Here is a 4774-nt window from a genome sequence, read left to right as displayed (position 1 = left end):
TCGGGACTAAATAAAGTATCTCGTAACTTTATTTCATTCAATAATATTTCAAAGATTGAATCTATTCAAATCTTGTCTTGTAGTCTCATCTATGTGATGAACTTTTGAAACTGATTATAACTTGAACGGTGGTAGTTCAAGTAGTATTGGGAAAGATATAAGTATATTGGGGTATTTGGTAACCTCATCTTTTAAACTTATATCTAATTAATAATTGTCTTATGAATGACAAAGATTTTCAGAAAAACGTTGAAACAAGGTTAGATATATGAGATCACCTTGCAACGATATTTTTTTTTATAGTTATACACTGGGACTTTGTGTATATTATGCATGGGAGAGGACTTCCAATATTTTGAAAAGTATATATGTATATATACTGAATATTTTGCGACTTCATCGCATTAAGATATCAAACTTGGTTCATTTCTTTTGACCAAGACTTTCATGAGTATTATGAGTAGGCTCATATACTATTAATCATTATACATATTATTTTCGTGGGCTTGCTGCTCACCCTTTCTTTATTTCTTCATCACACAACAACAGTTAGGAAAGATGGCCAGACCCCAGCAGACCCAGCGCAAGCGCGTGGGAAGCGTCCCGCGTCTTCCCGTTGATGTTGTAGCTGCTATAGCTGCAGAGGTAGATCTATTGTAGATCAGACCATCTACTTTTGAGAATCAATTATGTATAATTATAACTTGTGGCAGATAATGGCAATTAACTGTAAATTTATCAAGTAATCATTTTGGGTTGTAATAACTTTTAAATTGTGGATTCAAAGACTTGTACTTATTTAAATTTCATCTCTGAGACTATAACGGGTTGTGGTGTGTGTTAGTGTGGGGTCACAGCATAAGGTTATTTATTATTAATTAAGTGAAGTGATATTGTGGAAAGAAAGACCGTGACGACCCGGATCCCCGACCCCGGATCTGGGGGTGTTACAAATATCATTAGGTGATTGTTTGCTTCAAGTGTTTTATTAGTTGATGGAAATAATTGCTTTGTAATCATCAACCAAATCAGTTAATATTCAAGTAAATTAACAAAAAGATGTATGTATTCATAATCTTGCTTGTTACTGCTTTGATTTTAAATTTCTGTTTATGTCGTGGACCTTGATTAATTTTTTAATCTAGATTGAAGACCCATTCATTGCTTTGCATCGAATACAAAGATATAAGGAGAAAGTTTCAACCTCTCCTGTGGCGAATGGTGGAAATCCTTGTAAAAAACTCAAGCTGTGTTCTTCATCATCTTCTATTTGTTCCATTAGTCCTACTAGTTCCAATCATAGTATAGAGGTATGTTTCTACTACCTCTCTTTATTCAATTGTACATGTTTTTTACCTAGACTGATTCATATTTTTTTAATCCTGACAAATTGTTATCCTTAATTAGGAAAACAGACCATATGCAACAGATATCAGCACATACAACATTCTGATCAATAGATATCAGAGTTTTTTCGGTTAGATAGGGGTATTAATTTACTTATTAATTGGTCTGAGTTTTTTTATTAAATAGGGATGCCCCAAACAGCCCGGTGGAACTGAATGCGGCTATGTTGTTATGTGGTATATGAAAGAAATTGCCATGGATAATGAAATGACATTTGTCAAAAAGGTATATTTTTTTGCTTAATTCATTCTTGATATAATTGGTGTACATATAATTTGTGGTAGAATTCATTGTTACTAATTCCTGTGTGTTACACTTTTCAGTGATCGACGAAGAATCGAAAGGTGACTGTTCCCAAGGCTGAGCTGGACGAGGTTCGATGTGAGACTCTTAGCCTTATCGAATCCTTCTTATAAAAAGGCCTAATCTGCAGCTCCTTTATGTGGACTGAATTTGTAAGAGCTACTAGTGGTTTTTGTTGATAAATGGGGGAACTTTATTTGGTAAATTTCTGTTTGGGATGAACTATGTAAATGATCGATGGTGGAAATGCCTAGTACTTGATTTTGCAGTTATGTAGTTTGTTTGGATTATGTAGTTTGGTTTGTGGTGGATATATGTACGTACTTGGTATAATCTATGGTAAATGAATGAATGTATGTTTGGTTTTGCATTTGTTTTTGCGTTTGTTTTGGTTTGGTTAGTTTTGGAATGGTAATATGGCAGTTGGTATATTTTTGGATGACTCTTGTTTGGGTTTTGGGCATTTGATTGAAACATGGGATTAATGAATAAAAAAAAATAAACAAACATCACTTCATGAACAAAATAACTGATGTAAAATGTAGCCAATAAGACATTTCATACAATAAATTGATGTCATAAGCAGGCACATATATCAGCTAACAAGAAATGACCGATGTAAAACAATATAATAGATATCACATTTTGAAAGAATCGATGTTAAGCACACACAAAGACATCGGTTTCATTAAAAAAAGAAAGGTACGACATCGCTTCTGATAAAAGACTGATGTAAAATGTTAAGTTACACATCAGTTTAACAAGTTTTTCGATGTTAATGTATCATATTGCTTTATATGTGATAAGTTTAAAATGATATACATGACATATGAATGAATAACTGAAACCATAGTGAAGGTATACATTGAAGAAAAATACATCACATTGTTAAGGAAAAGGACGTCTAAACTGTGTATAGACATCGGCTAATAAGTGATGTGTAATGCACCTACCTTTCTCATCGCATGCAAAGACATCGCTCGGATTTTAAATAGACATCGGCTAATAAGCGATGTCTATTGACAAATTTCTAGTAGTGTATGCTAGTTTCTGATAGGTACTTTAATTTTAGCAATTGTGTCATGCTAGAATTAGGTTCCAGATTAGGTAACAAAGCTAATAGACCACATAACATCTACTATGCTAGATTTTTTATGTTATTGGCTAACCATATTGCTGAAGGATTGGTTATATCAAATGAGAATAATAAACTCAAATGTTGGGCACAAGAGAAAAGGGTCCTTGCAGGCTTTTGAGAATGAACCTCAAAAGCCAGGTGCCATTGGTATATTTGCCAATCATGAATGCACCACAGGTAAGTGAGGTAAACACTTCTATAACTCCTACTATTTCCAACCCCATTTTTTCTTTGTCTTCCAATATGGCAATGGAATCTGTGTCTTTGTCCAAACAGGTTCCTACCAAAGCCACCAAAACTAAAGTTTCAAAACTCAAGTCAAAGAAAACTACCTCTGTTGTTTCTCAAAAGACAATAATTGTAATAACTACCATAAACCCTGAAGGGAGTGAACAGGGTGTGAGTGGTGAGGGGAGGGGTGAACATCAAGAAACCCCCCAGGATAAGGTGGGAGAGGTGAGTGGTACCCAAGCCAGCCAAGCCACAGTCTCTCAAAAGACTTTGGTGGTTCAAAAGGAGTCAAACGCATCCCTAGTTGCATCCTCCCAAAAGGGTGCATGAGGTTGCAACTATTGAAAATAGTCCCCAACCAGGGACACAGAACAAACGAGGGAGGGACACTGAAGCCACATATTCACCAATTAAAGCCTTTTCAAGGAAGAAGAAAGCTAAGACCCTAGTTTCCACACAAGGGGCACACACAGCACAGATACATCCACCTGTATCTGTGCCTTCACAAATTCAGCTTGATGTGATTCCAGCAAATGTGGAGTCACAGCCCCATTCTCTCATAATGGAAACAAACCAATCATCAAACTCTCCATCACCCTCTCTGGATGTGGATATGATATTCACATCAATTCCTGATTCTCCCTCATTAAAACTCAGGGAGGAGTCCCACTCAAAACCTGATGATCATCATCTTTTAGATGATTTGTTGGATCATCAGCCAATTCTTTCTGATGTAGTTGAAGAATCTGTGTCACCTCACTTAAAATCAATTCACACAGATTCAACAACTGTGTCACTTTCAATATCTACATCTTTTCCGTCTTCAACGGATATCTCTCATCCGTTGACAAGTGGTTGTTCTTCAACGGATAAGCTTAACAGCAGTTATCCATTGATACCATCAGTTTCCACTTCAACGGATACTCCCTATCCATTGATGGTCTCTACACACATAACAGAAACAATTCCAACTGTAGAGGACATGGTTACTGTACAATCACTTTTAGGTTTGAGGAAAGGGAGTGATCTTTTGAGTGAGAGGCTGGGTTGCTCCCAGGCAAAAGGAGAGGTTGAGAGTCACCATATGCATGCTATTTCTTCCAGCATGGCAAACGTGAGTGAGAGGAGTACCACCTTAGAAGGTGAGGGTGAGGGTGTGAGGGTGTGTGTGAGCCAGGGGGAGCCCCTGATGCAAGAACATAGAGAAAATGAGAGAAAGGCAGGTACAGAAGCTATAAGGGTGGATCCAGCCATTTCTAGTGAGTCAATGAAGTGGATGATGCAGAAAAGGAAAGACAATTTCAGCAACATTACAAAGCTGTAATTGATAACATTTCCTTGGATGCTGACACTTTTACTCATCCTGTTTCAGCCAATCAATTATTGGATGCTCAGGGAAATGTGGAGGCAGAGCAGACTTTAAACATTGTACACACTTCAGAATCTCTTCTCAGAGACAAAGTTGCTGTTAACAGGCTGCCTTCTCAAGCTGGTGAGCCATCTGAAGAATTTGGAGTAAATTCTAATGATGATGACTCTGATTCTTTGGATGAGAGCATGAACTTAGGGGGAGTGAAAGGAATATGTCCTAAGTTCAATTTTGTATTAGGATTTAGGAATAATTTTTATGTAATCTGTTTTGATTTCATTGATATTAATAAAGACTTATTTTGCTTTTATTACGGGCTTTATCTA

Source organism: Apium graveolens, chromosome 6, assembly GCF_009905375.1.
Source record: "Apium graveolens cultivar Ventura chromosome 6, ASM990537v1, whole genome shotgun sequence".
Classification (NCBI taxonomy): Eukaryota; Viridiplantae; Streptophyta; class Magnoliopsida; order Apiales; family Apiaceae; genus Apium; species Apium graveolens.
The sequence above is the reverse complement of the archived record's forward strand: the minus strand, read 5'-3'. Positions refer to the sequence as shown.